This window comes from Petaurus breviceps, unplaced genomic scaffold (assembly GCF_028583685.1).
Source record: "Petaurus breviceps papuanus isolate PSGF00001 unplaced genomic scaffold, PetGlider_PUasm1.0 90823, whole genome shotgun sequence".
Taxonomy (NCBI): Eukaryota; Metazoa; Chordata; class Mammalia; order Diprotodontia; family Petauridae; genus Petaurus; species Petaurus breviceps.
This window is the reverse complement of record NW_027187352.1, coordinates 8,333,313-8,354,992: the sequence shown is the minus strand read 5'-3', so window position 1 is coordinate 8,354,992 and position 21,680 is coordinate 8,333,313. Positions and strand designations below refer to the sequence as shown.

Below are 21,680 nucleotides of genomic sequence, written 5' to 3'. Positions count from 1 at the left end.
TCCTTCCTTCCTTCCTTCCTTCCTTCCTTCCTTCCTTCCTTCCTTCCCTCCTTCCCTCCTTGCTTCCTTCCTTCCTTCCTTTTTTTTTTTTTTTGCTTTTTGGAGGGGGGAAGGCAGGGCAATTTGGGTTAAGTGACTTGCCCAAGGTCACTTGGCTAGTAAGTGTTAAGTGTCTGAGGCCAGATTTGAACTTAGGTCCTCCTGACTCTAGGGCCAACCTTTTAATTTTGGATACCTTTTGTTTTTACATTTCCATCATTTACAAAATATATCTCTTCCACCTCCCCTACCCAGTGAGCCATCTCTTATAAGAAAGAATAAAAAAGAAAGAGAATGGGAACAAGTAATTTAGGAAAACTAACCAACTTATTGACTAGCCTGCCAACATTTGCAGTTTTTCACAGCTGGAGATATGCCTCTGTAAACTAGGAAGGGAGGGAAATACACTTTCAAGTGTCATTCTTTCTACTTTTGTTATATTGTGTACTGTTTCCTTACTTCAGCATCAATATAGAAGCCTTTTCATGATTCTGTGAATGCTTTATTCCTTTTGACAATTTTGATAATTTGTTTATTTATTTCCCAGTTGATGGGCTTCTACTCGATTTCCAATTCTTTGATACCAAAAGAGTCTTACTATATTAGTAGTGAGTTCAAATCCAGTCTCAAAACACTTCGCTCTGTGACCCTGGGCAAGTCACTTCACCCCCTTTATCTTGGTTTCCTCATCTGCAAAATGAGCTGAAGAAGGAAATGGTAACCCACTCCAGTATCTGCTAAGAAAACCCCAAAGGAAGAGTCAGACAAGTCTGAAACAACATATTGGCATATTTTACTGTATATGGGACCTACCTTTCTGTGTTTTACCTCCTTGGGGGAGGGGGGAATCTTTGGGCTGAAGGGTAAGGGTACTTGAGTCCCTTTTACAGTATAATTACAAACTGCTTTCCAGAATAGTTGGACGATTACTTCACAGCTCCACTAACAGTGTACTAGTGTGTACTCAGGTGTTTTTCAGGAGCCCAAACACCCCTTCTCTGCTCTTTTCTCTGGGACTTCTTGGGGTGGGGGGGACGAGGGGAAGGGATTCTTTGTCTGAGACTTGTGAGACTGTGGGTCCTCTTCTTCCTCTCAGTTTCTGGGCCCCAGCCAAGTCCTTTGATATTCACAGCCTGCAGGTCCACAATAGCTGGGGTGTTCTCATAGAAATTCTGTCTGGGGATTTGGATGGTAATGAGCGGCTTGAGGGCTCCGGAGGGGCAGCCCTGGCCCCTGCATCTCATTTCTAAAGAAGTTGGAACTAACTGCATTTCTTGCTGGTTGGCGGCCAGGACCCTGACCTAGGGCAGCCAGTCCCAGTCTCCCTGCCCTGTCCTTTGTTGGAAAAGTCTCCAGCCTCCTGCCTCTAGCCGCGCCACAGGGTTGGCTGCAGCTGTTGTCCCGTGGCCTCCTTTGCCAATTAATTTAATGCTAATGTGCAGATTATAAAGAAGCCTTGGAAATAATTGGTTGTGGTTCTGTGCTTTGGTCCATGGTCCTGTTACAAACCTTCTAGAGTTGTGAACATGAGGGCCAGGCTTGTCCCTTTCTAATACCCCTGGAGCACTAATTATCAGGGCTAGCAGAGGTTTTTGCAGACAGATACACAGGAAGGACAGCCAGGAATGGTGGAAATAATTGCTCTCCTTATAGTTCCCTTTCTAAATTGCTTTCCAGTATACTTCCTAAAAACAAGTCTTCTGAGGTGTGTGGTACAGCTCCTTATGACCCCTATTTTGCAAAAATAAGGGAAGTGACTTGTCCAAGGTCATACACTTGCTCAGAACCAGGATGGACTTTCGGATTCCAGACCCAGTGTTGTTTCTGATACATACACCAGGCTACTTCCAGAGGACTGGAAGTCAGTTTTGAGTCCCGCCTTCACCATTTACTAAGCTGTTTGTCCCTTCTTCTCATTGTTCAGTCATTCCAGTCCTGTCTGACCCTTCATAACTCCATTTGGAGTTTTCTTGGCAAAGATATCAGAGGGGTTTGTCATTTCCTTCTCTTGCTCATTTTACAAATGAGAAACTGAGGCCAACAGGGTTAATTAAGTGACTTGTCTGGGATCACACAGCTAGTAAAAGTGTTTGAGGTCAGATTTGAACTCATGAAGATATCTTCCTGACTTCAGTCCTAGGCAAAACAATTCGCCCCTCTGATCCTCTTTTTTCCAAATCTCAAAAATGGGAATAACAATTCTGGGATGATCTTGGATTGTGAGAAGAAGTTCTGTGTAAACTGTAAACTGCTATATGGAAACCAAGCTATTTTTATTATTAGCCTTGCCACCACAATCCTCTGCACTGGAGTGATCCTCCCCCTCCCCAGCTACAAAAATTCTGAATAGCTCCTCCTTGCCTGTGGGGCTAGTGCACATGTTTTAGCCTTCTGGCAGACTGACTGGGAACTTTGCAAATGGCTTTTACTTGAGACTTCCAGGGCAGGCATTACTATTCCTTTTCGATGGAAGAGGAAGTTGAGGCCCATGAAGAAGTGGCTTCTTGTCCAAGGTCACATAAGAGTTACTGGCATGAGCTGTGACTAGAACCACAAGTCTCTTAACTTCCCTGTCCAGCGCAATCATCACACTGTTTTTCAAGCTGTGAAAGAGACATCAAAAGGAGAAAATGAATTTTTTTTCAGCTTAGAAAATTTGCTAGTCAAAATGTACTGTAAGGCAGGAAAAAAACTCCACACCTCTGAATTGTTTTATCTTAACATTCTGTGGAAAAAGGGCTGGCTGGTTTATCTCTTTGGGATAGGCACTTGATGAGGGTGGGGTAGGGCAAGAAACCTGGGTTCTCCTACAAAATCATTGTGTTGACCCTGGAGAGTTCAGTTTCTGTCTCCATGAATCTCATTTTCCTTTTCTGGAAAACATGGGCCACCCAAAGTTCTTTAGCAGACCACAGGTTGTGCAGGCCTGGTTTAAGTCTTGCAAAGTGCTTTCTCTAAAATAACCCTATGAAGGTAGGTAATTCTAATATTATCCCTTTTTTATAGATGAGAAAACTGAGGCCCTGAGAGCTTAAAATGCTTCTCTAAGATCATATAGCTAGTGAGTATATGGGATAGGATTTGAACCCAGACCTCTTGATGCCAGACCCCCTTGCCTCATTGCCTTTCAGTCTATAAATTCCTTGTGGAAATTTCTAAACTGATAAACTCCATCCCATGAGGGCAGGAACTTTTATCTTAACTTTGTGTTTCCCCCTAGTATTGAGCCCACAGGCACTTATAAATGTATGTAATATTTAAAATCACTCTTAAGGCAAATGTTACCAGATATTCCTGCATTTTGGTTGTGATGGAATTTGGTTAAGATAAGCCTGTTGCTAAAAGTCACCTCTGCTGTCCAAACACCTGGAGAGGATATAAATCTTTAGTTCTGTAGAGATTCCTATTTGGTGGTTGTAGGAAAGGTGAAATTATAGGATCCTAAGATGTTAGTGCTAGAAGAGATCTTTTAAGATTGTCAGCTATAACAACTCAGTTTACATTTTTTAAAGTGTTACATTAAAATGTAAAGGATTAGCAAAAATTCAATTTCTCTCCCTCAAAAAGAAGAAAAGAGAAAAATAAGACCCCTCATAACAAATATGCATAGTCGAGCAAAACAAAGCCCCCACTGCCTGTGTCAAAAAATAGAGGTCTCCTTCTGTAGTGAGTCCATCACCTGTTTTCCCAAGCTGAGTCACGGCTGGTCCTCCAGATTCGAGGTTGGTCCTTGCCTTGATCAATTTCTAAATCTTTCACAGTTTTTGGTCTTTACAAAATGGCTGTTATATAAAAATTGTTTTCCTGGTTCTGCTCATTTCACTTTGTATCAGTTCATGTAATTCTTCTCAGGTTTTTCTGAACCCATCCTCCTTGCCATTTCTTATAGTATAATACTATTTCATCACAATCATATACTACAACTTGTGTAGCCACTTCTCACTTGATGGGCATCCCCTCAATTTCCAGTTCTTTTTGACCATAAAAAGAGATGCTATAAATATTTTTGCACTTATGGGTGTCTCTCCTTTTTGATCTTTTTGGAGTTATTGGCCTAGGAGTGATCTCTCTGGGTCAAAGGTTGTATATAATTGGGTGACTTTTCAACCCCCTCATTTTAGAAAGGATGATCATGAGGATTCCATAGTCATACACTAATAGCAGTGAGTGAAGTTCTTGGGGCACTCAGCCATTGACTGTTGTAGGGGCCCAGAGCAGAGAAAGCCTTCCTGCAGGATTAGCAGTTGTTGCTAATTCTAAGTAATCTTTTGAAAAAGACAGTTACCATGGGAGGAGCCCTATGAATTGCTTTGTTGCAAAGAACAGTCATGGATTTCAACTTGGTGGGATGCTTATCCATATTGATTTTAAAAGTGCAGGATGTTTATTATTCAGAAATAGAAACACTTTGAGCTGGTGTGTTGCAGAAGGAGGATCATAGAACCTGGAATCGAGTCCTCGCTCCCTGGCTATGTCACTTGAACCCCAGTTTTATCATCTGTAAAATGGAGATGATAACCTTTCCATTACTTATCCAATGAGATAATGTATGTGAGTGTGCTTTTTAATTGTAAAGGCTGTAGATGTGGGTCTACCTTCCATAAACAACACATGCATTTTGGCTTTTGTTAATGGAATGATACCATATCTTTGGGCAGCTAGGTGCCTTAGTGGATAGAGTGTCAGGCCTTAGAGTCAGGAAAACCTAAATTCAAATTCGGCCTCAGATGCTTACAACCTTTGTGACTGTGGTCAAGTCACTTAATCCTGTTTGCCTCAATTTCCTCATCCATAAAATGAGCTGGAGAAGGAAATGGAAAATCACTCCAGTATCTCTGCCAAGGAAACCCCTTGGCAGAGGGGTCATGGAGAGTTGGACATGATTGAACAACAACACAATGTGTTTATGTAGCACTTTAAGAGTTTGCAAAACATTCTTTCCTACTTTAATGATAATTTAGTTTAATTGAGCCAATTTAATCTTTTAGTTTAATTTAATCCTAACAGTGGCCTCCCTCTGAGGGAGGCAGAACAGGTACCACCCCCCATTTTATTGATGGGCAGACGATGAAGGCCTGACGCCAGCTACTGGCCTATGGTGGTGGCACAGGGAGACCAGACAGAGGGTGAAGTGTGGGGTATGGAGGTTTCCAGAAAAAGACATTAAGAGTGTTAGTTAGGCAGGAGTGTAAGGCCAAGGCAGTTCCATTAAATGAGAGAGACTTCAGGGTCTCTGAGTGTCCATGGGCTCCAGGTTTGGAGAATGATTAGGATGAGACTGAATTTATCTGTAAGATCGCTTCCCCCTGTAGGGTCCTGGGATTTGAGGACATGCTCAGAGTCATTCAGAGAACCAGTGACAAGGCTGAGACTCTAATCCCAGTCTCCTGAGTCTTAGCATGGTGCCCTTTTCCTTTTGCCTAATTTAATTCCCTTAGCTTCTCCAATGAGGAGAAACAAAGAGCATGAGAGGAGCTGGCAGCAATGTCATTCTACATAGATGGCCTTGAGGCTCCTGTGAGTGACACTTCGTGGTCACTTTTTTCCTGATGATGTTACTTCGCAGTCTGGGACTTATTCACAATCAGTTTTCTGATCTGAAAAGCAGGGACAGTGGTTCTCAGCCACTAACCCCAAAGAGTTGCTGGGAGAAGTATTTATTTCACTCATTACTGCGTATATTTTCTCTACAGATTGAGACCTTAAAGTTCCCACATCTCCCTCAGGAGGTGACCCTCGTGTATGGCTGGGGTCCTCAGCAGTTAGCCCTTTGATGACCAATCTCTCTTTGGTTAGTTGGGTTGTTCATTGGACAGCAGTGAACTTTGTCACTGGGCCCATACTCAAAACCTTTCCCTTTAAGGCAGACCCTGATGGAGGCTGCACTCTGCTTAGATAAACTTTGAGAACCCATATGTAATAATATCCTAGCTCTGCCATTTATTAGGTCTCTGACTTCTGGTAATTATAAATGGCAGCGCCAGGATATCATATATGCCAACGTGTACATATATGTAAATAAACGTAATCTATTAGACATGCACAACCCTTTTTTTCTGGAGAAGTCTATGGATCTCTTCTCAGAATAATATTTTTAAATGCATAAAATGAAATATCTAGCATTACAAAGGAAAACAATTATATTGAAATGTACTTATCAGAATTTTTTTTTTTTTTGCCTTTTGGAGGGGGGAAGGCAGGGAAATTGGAGTTAAGTGACTTGCCCAAGGTCACACAGCTAGTAAGTGTTAAGTTTCTGAATCCAGATTTGAACTCAGGTCCTCCTGACTCCAGGACTGGTGCTCTATTCACTGTACCACCTAGCCACCCCTAGGATATATATATTTTTTAAGTTCAGGAACCCTAGGTTAAGAATCCCTGAACTATACAGTCACATGTGGGGGTGAGCTGAAAAATTTTTAATAACTGGCTCTCCAAGGAAACTGTACATAGGATATATTTAATGTTTAATCTGTATTATTAAGATTTTCTCTATTATTTTCTCAAGCTTATAAAATCAACAAAATGATAAAGCAAGCCCTGATTTGTCGTATTTGCCAGTTTCTTTTTCTTTCTCTCTCTCTTTCCTTCCTTCCTTCCTTCCTTCCTTCCTTCCTTCCTTCCTTCCTTCCTTCCTTCCATCCTGCAATTAGGATTCAGTGACTTGCCTAGGGTTGCACAGCTAGTAAGTGTGTGAGGCTGGTGCTGTATGCACTGTGCTCCTGAGTTGCCCCTAGCATTTGCCAGTTCCTGTGGTGTAAATGCTCACACTGAAAACAGCTGATTCTCAGTCCAGGAGAGCAATATTCATATGTGATACAATCATATCTATGCCTTTTTGGTATGATGCAAGTGGAACATGATGGGGTAAAGAGAGATCCAGATAGTTTTGTCAAGTCTAAATGACAAACATTAAGTGTCTACTATGTGCCTGGCATTGTGCTGAGTGGTAGGGATACAAACAAGGTAAAAAAAAAAAAACAACCCTCAGTTCCTTCTCTCAAGAAGCTCACAGTCTAATGGAGGAGCTAAAATTCTCTAATACAATTTAGGAGAGAAGAAGAAATCACCTTTCAGCTTCAGGGACCCAGGAAGACTTCTTGGAGGAGCCACCTGAGTCGGGCTTTGAAAGAAGAGAAGGATTGGCAGAGGTATAGAAAAAGGACATCTTAGACACAAGTGTAGCAATGCTGGGGCCACCATCAGCCTATTTAGTTCAGGGAATGGTTGGAAGTCCAGTTTGTCTGGAATGCAGAGTGAATGGAATGAGTTAGCACAAAACCGATTTGGAAAGGTTAAATTGGAGCCAGATTGTGATGGATCATGAATACCAGGTTAAGGATTTGATGTTTTACCCTATAAGGACTAGGGGGCCACTGAAGGTTGTTAGGTTTCAGTTAATGCTTTGCTATGTAAATATGAGTAAGGAATTATTGAGATATATTGGGATAGAATACATTAGAATGTATTATATTAGGATCCCTGGGAGATTCGTTAGAGAGGTAATTCTTCGCAGTGAATGGATATATATTGCTGCTGATTTTTCTCCTGATTTCTCTTCTTCAGTCCTAGCTGGCCCTTTCTGCTATCCCCAAGGAATAATTTTCAAGGCACAGAACGTCTGTTCTTTGGTATAATAATATCTCACATTTAGGCGGTACATTAAGTTTTACAAAGCATTTTAGGCTGGAAATTCTTCTCTCCCTCCCTCCACCCTCTCTTAAAAACTCTTCTGTCAGTCTACAAATTACCTATCTGGTGGTTTTCCACAGGAATGATTGACCAGTAAAGTGTTTATCTGCTGCTACCCAGTATGCTTTGGGGCAAAGCTTCTTTACCTGGGGTCCATAGACCTTTTAGATTTCTGTGAACTTGGATGGGTCACTTTATATTTTTATTTTCAATCACCTCTAATTGAAATTTAGTATTCTCTTCAATTATTTAAAAACATGATTCTGAAAAGGGACCCCATGGACTTCTCCAGACTGCCCATGACTGTCTATGGCACAGAAATGGTTATGTACCCCTACATTAGGGCTGCCTTTTATGAGGTAGAAGCATAGGGTTTCAAAGCTGGAAGAGACCCCAGAAGTCAGCTAGTTCCACCTGTCCCTGAAGGATGATTCTCCAGCTGTTGCTTGAATACCTTCAGTGATAGGGAATTCTTTCTTCCAAAGTAGGCCATCTCATTGTCATGCAGCTCTGATAGGAAGTTTTTCTGTCATCTTGAACTGAAACTCTGCTTTCCATTACCTCATTCCCATTGATGCTAGTTCTGTTCTCTGGGACCAAGCAGGAAAAAAAAATTTTTTTCCTCTTCTACATGACTACTATATAAGTACTTGGGGGTATTTATCACGTCAGTCTGGTCATTTAACCTGTTATAATTGACCTCTAAGTACTTACTGGGTGCTTAAGCCCTGGAGATACCAAGAAAGGCAAAATCAGATCCCAGCCATCATAAATTTGCATTCTAATTGGGGAGAAAGTATGTAAACAACTAATGAGCATTCAAGATATGGCGTGGACAGCAGTTGAGTCTTCTTCAGCCCATACATCCCCAGTTCCTTTAGTGGCTCCCAGTAAGACACAGTTTCAGGTCCTCCTTATTACTCTTAGATGTGGCTTTTAGTTTGTCAGTATCTTTCCTAAATGTGGCCCCAGAATTGACAGATCCCTGGATGACATTTGACCTTGGCTGAGACCGGCAGAACTAGCAGCTCCCTCTTTTTGGATGTTCTGGCTCTCTTAATACAGCTTACTTACTTAGAGTTGCATTCCTTTTGATATATGTCCTATTCCCATCTTCCCAGCAGACTGTAAACTCCTTGAGGGCAGGATCTGTGGCTCAGGACTCTGCAATCCTTAGCATAAGCTTTTGTGTGATAGATATTTCATAAATGTTTATACATTTCAACTTGATTGTTACATCCAGCCATTGAATCATTTTTGCATGTGCAGCTGCAGTCTCCCAGAAGCCTTGGGTTTCTTTCATATGCAATCTTATCTGCTCACTAGCACTATTTGTGCCCAGCCGGTATCAGAGTCTTCCAAGCTCCTTTGGTCTGATCAGTCACAGTTGGGTACGTTGTACCATGCCCCCAACGCAGTGATGTCATTTTGGTCCTCTTTGAGAAGGAAGGACAGCCAAATCTCATGTCTCCACCAAATCATACTTGGACATTTGATTTAAAAAAAAAAATCTAAGTATTAGACTTTATATTTGTCATTTGCCTTGTTCTGCACACAATTGCTGTTGTCAAATCATTTCAGTCATGTCTGACTCTTCCTGATCCCATTTTGGGGTTTTCTTCCCCCCCCCTCGCCCCAGAATTTATTTATTTATTTTTAATTTTCATCATTTCCACAAGATTTTGAGTTCCAGATTTTCTTCCCATCTCTACCCTAACCCCACCCCAAGATAGCATGCATACTGATTACCCCTCCCCGAAGTCTGCCCTCCCTTCTATTCTCCCCTCATCTCCTCCCTTGCCTCTTTCCCCCTTTTTTTCTTATAGGGCAAGATAGATTTCTATACCTGGGGATTTCTTGGCAAAGATACTGGAGTGGTTTGTCACTTCCTTCTCCAATTCCTTTTACAGATGAGGAAACTGAAGACTAAGTGAATGCCCAGGGTCACATAACTAGTAAGTGTCTTTGTCTGGATTTGAACTCAGGTCTTCCTGACTTCCTGACTCCAGTCCCAGCATCATATCCACTGTGCCACTCAGCTGCTCTATGAGCACATGGAGCAAATAGCAAAGAAACCCATTTATCCAAGTCTATAGCAAAAGTATACATAGGAGAATATATGACAGATAACAGAGAGTGCAGGAGTTCTTCCACTGGGAGTGAGCTCAACAAGAGAGAGAGAGCCCCAGATCCCACCCAAAGATCTCTAGTGCAACAAACACAGGCACTAGGGACACGGTGGAGACTTCCAGCTCCTCTCAACCCACGTCTCACACTCTGTGCTAGGGTTTCTTCACCTGGGGTCCTTGGATCCCCAAGGGCTGGGAACTTAGATGGGAAAAAAAATCACATCTTTATTTTCAGTAGCTTTAAACTGAAATTTACCATTTCCTTCAATTATTTAAAAACAATATTTAGAGAAGAGTTCTAGAGACCTCACTAGAATGTGAAAAAAGTCTGATACACAAAAATTGAAGCTTTCTATTTTGTCACCATCCACTCCCAAGAGTAGCTGTGGGCAGAACACTGGGCCTGGATTCAGGAAGATTTGAGTTCAGCTCTGGCCTCAGGCACTTCCTGGATGTGTGACCCTGAGTAAGTTACTTAACCGTCATCTGCCTCAGTTTCCTCAATTGTAAAATAGGGATAATAACACCTTTCAGGGTTGTTACAAGGAAATAATGTGATCATATTTGTAAAGTGCTTTGCAAACTTTAAAGCACTATGTAAATGCTAGCTATTATTACTATTATCATCATAATGTGGCAGCTAGGTGGTGAAGTGGATAGAGTAATCGGCCTGGAATCAGGAAGACTCATCTTCCTGAGTTCAAATCTGGCCTCAGACATTTACTAGCTGGATGACCCTGGGCAAGTCACTTAACCCTGTTTGCCTCAGTTTCCTCATCTGTAAAATGTGCTAGTGAAGGAAATGGCAAACCACTCTAGTATCTCTGCCAAGAAAACCCAAATGGGGTCACGAAGGGTTGGCCATGACTGAAATAACTGAACAACAAGATTATCATCATATCACAAATTTAGAGCATTCGGTCAAACTCTTTTACTTTATGAACGAGAAAACTGAGGACTAGAGTTGTCTGTGATCTACTGCTGGAGGTTGTCTAGTGGGCTTCCTAAGCTTGTACCACTCGTGAGCTCTTTTCCCATTTCAGCAGTATTCGTTGGCGTTGCACGGCATGGGCCTGCGCAGTGCAAAGCCTGAATGCTTTGTGGTCAAAACCAAGGCTGAAGTGAAGCTGCACAATGCAGCATGGGCAATTGCTGCCAGAAACACCTCAGATTCATTAGGTGCTTGATTTTTGATGAATTTTTGGTTGTTGCATGTTCAGAAACCTTTTACTGTTGCCAAATTTTTGGGTTGAGGCCCAAAGCTTGAGTGTTGACTAGTCCAACCCCCACATTTTATGGATGAGAGAAAACCAAGACATAGGGAGGTTGTGATTTTGCCCAGATCATGCAGATATTAAAGTGGCAAAGCCAGGATTTGAACCCACGTTCTCTGACCCAGCGCTCTTTCTCTAGTAACAATCTCTTGCCCAAGGTCACCGTATTTCTAGACTTAAAGATGGTCCTGAATAGTTGGTGGGGTTAATGACTCCATTGGAGCCAGAGAGGAATCACGTAATCTTGGTTCTTTTAACTGGCTTGTTTTCAGCTGTTTGGCAGATGGACCAACACCTATCTTTGGGCATGTTCTGTTCTAAACCCATCACTAAGAGCTACCGGTGTCTTTCTCACCACCAGCAAGGTGGGGGAGCTCCGTTTAGACCTGAAACATTCTTGCTGCTTCCAGAAACAGTCAGTCAGTCGCCCCCAAGCCTGGTTTATTTTTATCAGGCGTCTGTGACCTATTTTTCTACAGCATAGGAACCCAGTGCTGGGAACACAGGGCCATCAGTTTCAGTCTCATCCCATCTACATGAGCAGGCCGGGTAACTCAGTACTGGTGAGATCATTTTGGATGGGTCAGAGAGGTGAGAAACATCTCCACCTCTGTGCCTGGCCCCAGTCACTGTCTTCCCCTTCTACTTGTCTTCAGCTTCTTGCCATCTGTATTGTATTTTATGTTTTATTTTTCCTCTGGTTGTTTCTATTGTATCTGTGTCTGACTCTCCATGACCCCATTTGGGGTTTTCTTGGCAAAGATGCTGGAGTAGTTTGCCATTTCCTTCTCTCGCTCATGTTACAGATGAGGAAACTGAGGCAAACAGGGTTAAGTGACTTACCCAAGGTCACTCAGCTAGGAAGTTTCTGAGGCCAGATTTGAACTTAAGAAGATGAGTCTTCCTGCTTCCAAGCTCTGTGCTATCCACTGTGCCACCTTGCTGCCCATGTTACAGTTTAGATGGTGCTTAATTGTTTACAAAGCAGTTTCACAGTGTTATTGAAGGAAGTGTGGGACAGTGGAAATAAGGCTGGGTTTTGAGATGGAAGACCTGGGTTGGAGCTCTTGCACTTTCATTTATTAATTAGTGTGACCTCTAGTATGTCCCTTAACTGGTCTGTGCCTCAGTTTCCTCATCTGTAAAAAGAATGTTCTACTAAATGACCTCTAATGGCTCTTCTGGTTCTAAATCTGTGCTCTCATGATCTCATTTGATGCCTAAAACAACCATGTGAGAGAAGTGAGGAAATCACTTTGCAAACTGTAAAGGTTCTATTTAAACCTGAGTGGCAGGTGCTGGTGACGATTATGCTGGCAGAGGCCTTAGGACTTCATATGTCTCAGAATCTTTCTGTCTGTTACCCAGCTGGCTCTCAAATGGCAGAATTCAGTTTCATTCCGTTCTTAGAGCACCCTTGTGAAGAGAGGCAGGGCAGAGATGCTTATCCCCATATTTCAAAGGAGGGGACTGAGGCCCAGTATGGGGAACTGACTTGCCTGGAGGTCAAATTGCGGCAGATCTGGGGCTAGACCTGAGGTTTCCTGTGACTTCCAGGTCAGGCCTCTGTCCACTGTGCCTCCCCGTTGTTGTTGTTGAGCTGTTTTCAGTCATGTTGGACTCTCTGTGACCCCATTTGGGGTTTTCTTGGCAAAGAAACTGGAGTGGTTTGCTGTTTCCTTCTCCAGCTCATTTTACAGATGAGGAAACGGAGGCATACAGGGTTAAGTGACTTGCCCAGGGTCACACAGCTAGTACGTGTCTGAGGCCATATTTTAACTCAGGTCCTCCCTACTCCAGCCCCAGGTATTCTATCCAGTTATACCTAGCTGCTTTTCCCATTAGATCTCATAATTACCCTTTTTGCAGGACTCACCCAAATCCTTGTTTTGCTTTTTTTTTTTCTTCCCCTTCTCTCTGTTTCTCAACCTGGATTGACTTTGCCAGAGTGCCTATGAAAGAATCCTTTGTCAATGGGTTAGGAAAGTCCATCGGGGATAGGTATTCTACAGCCACTTGTTTTTTCTTTTGTGGATTTCTAGGCCAGTTTCTTTGGAGTAGTCTTGAATCCTACTGGGTCGGGCAAGGACTTCACAGACTTATACAGTCGTCTGCAAACAGGAGCTTCTGGAAAGCCTCGTTAGAGGGAATTCTTCCATTTGGCCTCTGCTCGGGAAATATTCCATGTGTCTCCCCATTTTGTGACAATATTTATTTAGCCCATTTTTTGCTGTTTTAGGCGATGGAGGGGAACGGGGCTTAGTCACTACTTCTCACTAGACTTCTTGCTGGAAGTCGAGTTTAAAGTTCTTATTAATGGCTTGGGTAAAGGCATAGATGGCCTGCTTATCTCTTCTGCTTCTACCCTCTGCTCACATGACCATCACCTTAATTCCCATCCTCATCACTTTTCACCAGGACCATTGCAGTAGCCTCCTTGTGGGCCTTCCTGCCTCCTGTCTTCCCTTTCCAGTGCATCCACAGAAAAGCCTCCAAAAGAACATTCCTAATGCACACGCCCAGCCTGCTCCTCAGCCCAAAACCTTGAGTGGGCCTCTTATTTCCCCTAAGATAAAATGCCAACTTCTAGCCCTGGTGTTTAGGGCTCTCTACCAGCTGCTTTTTCAGCCTTATTTCATACTATTCCCTTCATGAACTCTATTCCAGTCCAACTGGACAGCTAGCTATTTCTGAAACTCGATGCCCCATCTCCCATCTCTGTGAATTCACACAAACCATTTCCTGTGACTGGAACACACACTCCCTCCTCATTTTTCTTCCTTAGAAGCCTTGTCTTCCTTCAAGGCTGAATTCAGGAGCCATCTCCTCCATGAAGAATTCCCTGACCTGACCCGCTTCTCGCTCCCCTGTTAGGGCTATCTTCCTCCTCAATTTTCCTTATACTTTATTTGTATAGGTGAAGCAGTGGATGACTTACTGGCCTGGAGTCAGAAGACCTGAGTTTGAATTCTACCCCAGACACTTAACTGGAAAAGTCACTTAACTTCTGTCTGCCTTGATTTCTTCAGCTGTAAAATGGGGACAATAATAGCACCTACCTTCCATGGTTTTTTTGAGGACCAGAGGAGATAATATTTGTAAAAGTGCTTCGTACAATGCCTGGCATGATGTAGGCGCTTAATAAATGCTTATTTCCTTCCTTTTTCCCTTTAAGCTATTATCATTCACACTGTGTTATAGCTCTTGCTCAAATGGGATCTGCTTAATGATAAGCGTGCATTGCATTTTAGTCTGTTTCCCCAGAACATAACATAGTAGACATTTAATAAATGTTTTTGAATTTAGTGAAACTAATAGACTTGGATTTGAAAATGTATCAGGAAGAATAGATACCTTAGCTGGGGCTTAAACTATTTCCATCTGAGACACCTTTTCCCTTGGTTGGCATTGTGTGACCTGAGGGCATGCTCAATTCATACAAAGTGTATGTGCCTTGTGTTCAGAACCAAAACTGCAGTGTAGTTGTGTGATGTAACACGATGTGACATGGACAAGCACTGCCAGAAACACCTAGGGTTCATTACAAGTTTAATTTTGAATTAATTTTTGGTCATTGCGCATTCAGAAATCTTTTACTATTGGCAAATATTTTACAACCCCGTATGGAGTCTCAGCCCACAGTTTAAGAAGTGCTATGATTACCAGGGGTGGGAAACCTTCTGCTTTGAGGCCACATGTGGTCCTCTAGGTCCCCAAGTATAGCCCTTTGGATTCAGTCAAAGGGCTGCACTTGAGGACCTAGAAGGTCATATGTGACTTTGAGGTTGCATATAAAGTTTGGATTCAGTCAAAGGGCCCATATGTGGCCTCAAAGTCACAGATCCCCCACCCCTGGATAGTTAGGGAGATCTCAGCATATTAGAAAGCTGGCCTGAGGCTAATTAAATGAAATCAAATAGGGAAAAATGTAAAATCTTAGACTTAGGTTCAAAAAATCAATTTCATAGAAGTACCGGATGAAGGAAGCATGGTTAGAGTTGTTTGTCTGAAAAGGAGATTTTTGTTGTCTGTCAGCTACATTGTGACGAGTCACCAGGGTGTTATGGCAGCTGAGAAATCTGACGTGACCTTACTTGGGCTGCATGATCGGTCCAGGAGGAAGAAGGGAGCATCCCTTTGTCCTCTGTCACAGCCAGACCACGTCTGGAGGGTTGTGTTCAGCCCTGACTGCTGCATTTATGGATGTGAGTGATTAGTTGAAGAGGGGAACATGGTGAGAGGAGATTTGAGAACCTTCAATAAGGGACCAAAAGAATCAAGGGTGTTTAGCCTGGAGGAGAAAAGAAGATTTAGAAGGGAAATGATAGCTGTCTACTCTTATCTGAAGGGCTGTCATGTGGAAAAGGAATTAGGTTTACATTGCTCAGCCCCAGAGGGCAGAACAAGGAGCACAGAGTGGAAACAAGGAGGCATATTTAGGCTACATGGAAAAGGGAAAACCTCCTAACAATCGGAGCTATCCAAAAGGAGAAGAGCTTGCCTTAGGAGGTAATGGATTCCTTAACTTCCTTTTTTTTCCTTTTAAAAAAAGATTTAAAAAATTTGATGTTACTTGTTTTTATATCACATTCATTTCTAAATATATCCCTCCCTATCTCAGTTACCCACTGAACTTTCATGAGTTCCCCTTTCCTAGAGGCAAAGCCGAGACTTATTTAGGGCTGATCAATCTAGCAGCTAGCATTTCTCAGTGCTTGCCCAGTACTGACCTAGCCACAAATACAAAGGCCTAATTTGGTCTCAGAAGCTTCCTAAGATTCCCCTCCACCTTTTTTGAGGGAAGCGGGGTAGGCAATGGGGTTAAGTGACTTGCCCAAGGTCACCTGGCTAGAGTCTGAAGCCAAGTTTGAACTCAGGTCTTCCTGCCTCCAGAGGCTGTGTTCTATCTATTGTGTCTCCTTGCTGCCCCATAAGAGCCCTTTTTAATAGTATAATTCTGAGAACATGGGAAGTCTTTGATGAGAAGTAGTGTGATATGGTGAAGAGAGCTCCAGGTTTGGGGTGGGAGGACCTGGGTTCAAAGTTCTTCCACTTTGTATCTGTGTAACCCTAAGCAGTCACCCAGATGCTCTGGGCTTCAGGTTGCTTATCTGTTAAATGAGGAGGCCAGATTAGATGACCTCCAAGAAGGCTTCCAGCTCTAAAGTTATGATTCTGTAATCTTAGATCTAGGAGACAGAGACAGAGACAGAAAGAGAGAGAGAGAGAGAGAGACAGAGAGACACAGAGAGAGAGACAGAGAGACACAGAGAGAGAGAGAGAGAGAGAGACAGACAGAGAGACACAGAGAGAGAGAGAGAGAGAGACAGAGAGACACAGACAGAGACAGAGAGACAGAGAAGGAAGAGAGAATGAATTGGTGCCCATTCTTTTTTGGGCAGCAACTCTGGATTGCGTTGTGCTGATACTATTCTGAGATTCAGTTTAATTCAACAAAAACTTTTAAAGGGACAATTATTTACTTGCACTTGGCAATGAATATATACAAAGAAGAAAACAACACTGACCCAACCCTCTAGGAGTTTACAGCCTTCTGGGAACATAGATTTGGAATTTGGAAGGGGACCTTGGAGTCCAGCTCCCTCATTTTGTGGATGAAACTAAGAGAGACAAAGTAACGACAATAATAATCATCATAACTAGCATTTAGTTTTACAAATATTATCCCACGTGATCCTTACAACAACTTTCAGACGTAGGTGTTATTATGATGCCCATTTTACAGATGAGGAAATTGAGACAGACAGAGGTTAAATGACTTGCCTATGGACATACAGCTAGTAAGTGTTTGAGACCAGATTTAAATGCAGAATGATGAGTCTTCCTGACTCCAGGTCTGTTACTCTATCTATTGTACCACCTAATTGTCTCTGATACTCATTTTATTAATACTCTTAAAAAAATCACTGCTTCATCCCAGTAACTCCCTTCCTCACCCAGTAGGAACTTTCTGGGTAACAAATAAGTATAGTGAAACAAAAAAAAAATCCTCACATTGGCCATGTCTGAACATGTATACCTCATTCTGCACCTGTAGTCCACCACCTGTAATGAAAAGTGGGAGGCATGCTTTACTTTCCATCCTCAGTCTTCTGTGTATCTTGCTTTTCCTTGCTGATAATGCCCTCTGAGGTGGAATCCTGTATCCTCCAAAGTCAGAATTCTACCCCATGGCAGGCTGGGACAGGAACATTTAACCATTACATTAGGCTACTGATGAGCCCTGTGCATGCTCAGAAAGAGGCTGAATTGGTATTAGACAAGTTCCTAACTGCAATCCTCTTTCATCTCATTCTGAGACTCCCTACTCATTTACCCGGTGGGAGTGAGCAATGCCCGGGGCACTGTCCCTTATCAGAATCACTCTTATCTCTCCACTAGGTACACACACTCTTCTCTGATCTCTTGTCCTCTCCTTTTCTTTCTCTTTAAAGGCCTATCTAGGAAGGTGACTGTGGTCTTGGAGTCAGGAAACCTGTGTTCAAACACAGGAGCTGTGTGACCCTGGACATATTTCTTTAACTTCCTTTAGCCTCACTTTCTCCATCCATAAAATGGGAACAATAATGGTTGCATTTCCTACTTTACAGGGTTGTTGTGAGGAAAGTGCTTAGTGAACTTTAACGTGCTATAGCAAAGGGGCCATTTGTATTTCAACCCTTTCTGTTTTTATCCTTCCTTTTTTTCTATCCTCGATTTTTGTCTTCCATGTTTCCTTCTTCAGACTCTCTCTTGCTCCTCAAGATCTCTTCTTTTTTTCTCCTGCCCCTGCCTTTTTCTTTGAAGGGTTTTTATCCTCTTCCTCTGAGCAGAAATCTTCTTAAACCAAGGGTTCTTAATATTTTAGCGTAATGGCCTTTGGGAAGTCTGGTGAAGCCTACAGACCCCTTCTCAGAATAATGTTTTTTTTTTTTTTTAATGCATAAAATACATAGGATTACAAAGGAAACAAATTAAGTTGAAATTACCATTATCAAAAATATTTTTTAAAAACAAGTTCATAGACCCCAGCTTAAGAAATCCTGTTAAACCATTCCAGGCCAAGAACTAATCCTTAACATCCCCCATAGTCCTTTATGTACTACTAATGTGCCCTTTTAAATCACTTAAATGAGCAGGGAATCCCTACCTATCCTTGAGGGCTTGTGCTTTGAGGCCAGGTCTCTTGGTGGGAGGCTGTGTCTTGTGTAGGGAACTGGAAAGCCCACAGTACTCTGCCTGCCTGAGGTGCCCAGTCAAGTGATTCTTGTGGCTCCAGTCCTGACCTTGGCCCCCATTGCTTCCTCTCACTGCTTCCTTATCTGCAAAATGGAGATGATAATGATGTATCTGTCTGGTCCCATGTGAGCCCTGGATCAATGGAATATTTGTAAAATGCCTTTTAAGGAGGCAGGCTGAAGGATCGATGCTGTCAGGAAGATGGGGTGGCTTGAGTGGGTCTCCTAGACTCAGGGGCTCAGGGATTCCTTATCTTAAGCAAATGATCTTGTGTTTTTCCCCAGGAAGGGTTGGAAGTGGTGGGACTACCCATAAGGAAGCTCTATTAATTTATCCAAAGGGATGGGGTGGGGGAAGGTGTAATAAGGACTTTGAAACTAGGGCAGGGGGCAGATTGAGGAGAGAGAAGGGGATGGGTCTAGGAGATGTGGTCAAGATGGGACTGATAGGTTCACAAAGAAGTAAGGGAGAGGGAATAGAAAATGCAAGCAAAAGGTTTTAGTCATGGGAGATCAGATGAATAGTGGTGTCAGAAAAAATGAAACCAGACAGAGGAGCAGGTTTAGTGGGAAAGATAAGTTAGGTTAAGGGTGTGTGGAATTTGAGAGGCAACTTGCTAAGAGTGGAAATAGCTTTGAATTCAAGGGTCTGAGGACCTAAGTTTGAATTCTGGCTCTTGTCTTTACTATCTGTGTGACCTTGGGAGAGTCCCTTCATTTCTCTTCGTTTCATTTTCCTCCTCTGGGAAATTAGGAAACTAGATGATCTCTTTTAGCTCTAAATCTTGTGTTCTTCTGGGGTTATACTGAGGTATTTATGTGGTAGTGGTCTTTAGGCATTTGGAAGTGAGGGTCTAGATCTTAGAAAGAGTTATCAGGGCTAGAGTCATTTGCAATAAGAGGTGGTATTGGAAGCCAAATATCTGCCTTTCTCTTCTTTTCCCTGTTTCTGTCCTTTTCTCTTTCTTTTCCCTTCACTCCCCTTTGTTCTTTTCTCTCTCCTCTCTGTTATCTCCCTTAACTTTTCTCTTTCCCATCTTTCCCTCTCTTCTCCTCTTCCTCTTTTTTCTTCTATTTTTTCCTCTCTCCCTCTCCTTTTCTTCCTTTCATCTATCATGACTTTTCTCTTGCCTACCTCTCCCTCTTTCTTCCTTATTTCCTTGTTTCTCCCTTTCTCTCCATTATTTCCTCCTTCTTCCTTTCCCGTCTCTCCTCTTCTTCCTCTTCAGCTTTCTTGTTTCCACTCTTCTCCTTCTCTGTCCCTTTTTCTTGTCACTCTCCTTCCCCTTGTCCATGCCTTCTCCCCCTTTCTTCAATAAACATTACTTGAATGACTTCTACCCTGGACCCTGGGCCCTGTGGATCACTGGAAATGAGTGAAGGATAAAATGATAAAAGAAACTGCCCCTTTTCTTGAGCTGTGGATTATCTGAGGAGCTTATCCAATTTATTTTTGTGCTATTTTTGTGAGGTAGAGAAGAGCCACTAAGATGGGAATTATACCTCCTGAGGGGGACACCTGAGTACCAGGAGGTTAAGGAATATATTGAAGACCCCACAGCAAGTTGGGCTGGGCATTCCACTCCCATTACCTTCTCTCCAAAATTTCACGGCCCATGACTTTTTGTTGTTGTTAGAACAGAGGGCTAGGAAATAGGTTCTGAATTGTATTAGCTACGAAGACCCAAAATTTCAATAATAATTATAAACCATTTAATTTTCATACTGATCAAACTTTAGGCATAGTGGAGAGAGAGCTGGAGTCAGAAATATCTGAGTTCAACATTTAATGAACCACCTACAATGCGCTGGGAATACAAAGAATGGCAAAACAGGCCACTAGGTGGCGCAGTGGAAAGCGTTTGAGAAAGCCTAGCAGTCAGGCAGGAAAAGCTGAATTCAAATGATGTCTCAGAAATCTTGTGACCCTGGGCAAGCTGCGAAGCCTCTGTCTGTCTCAATTTCCTCATCTGCAAAATGGGGATGATAATAGCACCTCCTTTCCCCCTCAGGTTTTTGTGAGGATAAAATGAGATTATAATTGTAAAGTTCTTTGTCAACCTTAAAGAATGACATTCTTGTTGCTGCTGAATGTTAGAGCTGGAAGGGACACGAATGGTATTTAATCTCACTTTCCTTTCTCCTACTCTCTGCCCCTCCCCCCCTTGACAAGCGAAGGACCAGAGAAAGGAGATGCCCTGCCCCTTGGGCAGACCCACTCATGTAGCTTTTCCTTTTCTACCCTCAGCCATTCTTCCTCTCCCTACCACTCCATGGACTCTTTCAGGTATTTTAGTTTTACTTGGTTACAAGAGACATCTCCCAGGGTGGAGGATAATCTGCAAATGTTTGTAATGTAAAAAGAAGACACAGAAATATCACTTTCAAGAAAGGAGAAAGGATTAAGGGTTTAACCTGTCCAGCTTCATTTCATTCTACTCATTGCCCTTTTTATATCTTACCTTCCAGTCCAAATAAACTAATAACCAGCTAGCATTTGGTCTGCAAAGTGCTTTACAAAAATCATCTCACTTGATCCTTGAAATAACCCTGGGAGGAAGGGGCTATTGTTATTCTCATTTTACAGATGGAGAAACTGAGGCAGGCAGCTGCGATATGGGACTTGCCCAGGATCACACAACTAGCAAGTGTCTGAAGCAAGACTTCCTGCCTCGGAGCCCAGCACTCTCTCCCCTAGGATACTCAGCTGCCCCTCAGATGTTTATCTTCACAACTGCTGTTGCTATTGTATAAATTCTCTTGCTATGATTGAATCAAGTCAAGGGTAAGTGACATGCCTTGGATCCTATATCAAGGAGGCCCCAAGTCCAGAGCTCTTTGGACAACACCAGAGGCACAGCATTTTGCTAACTATGCTGATAAAAACACCTCCCTTTTCTGGGCTGAAGCGTTTTCTTTACTATGGTGAAACAATGAAATTTGATTTGGGGGTGCGGCTAGATGGCACAGTGAATAGAGCACCAGCCCTAGAGTCAGGAGGACCTGAGTTCAAATCTGGCCTCAGACACTTAACATAAAACTAGCTGTGTGACCTTGGGCAAGTCACTTAACCCCAATTGCCCTACTTTTCCCCCTCCAAAAAGCAAAAAAAAAAAAAAAAAGGTCAGGGGCAGCCAGGTGGCTCAGCGAGTAAGTGTTGGGATGTAAGGCTCCAGTGTTGGGATGACCTGGGGATCAAATTTGGGCTCAGATACTTAGCACCATACCCAGAAATAACTGGCCATGTAACCTTGAGCAAGTGACTTAACCCTGATTGCTTTAAAAAAAAAAGAAATTTGATTTGGGAA

At 42.6% G+C, this 21,680-nt stretch overlaps 1 protein-coding gene across 2 annotated transcripts in view; it reads left to right on the top strand.

Annotated features, from left to right (window-relative positions):
- The window catches only part of PAK1 (p21 (RAC1) activated kinase 1), a 205,465-nt gene that overhangs the window by 19,039 nt on the left and 164,746 nt on the right, over positions 1 to 21,680 (top strand). The window contains exon 2 of one of the 2 annotated variants that reach the window (XM_069070915.1): positions 20,960 to 21,157. The exons of the other annotated variant lie outside the window; for it this stretch is intronic. The gene's annotated coding sequence lies outside the window, so the exon portion shown is untranslated. The remainder of the gene's footprint in view (positions 1 to 20,959; positions 21,158 to 21,680) is intronic. 2 annotated transcript variants of the gene reach the window in all.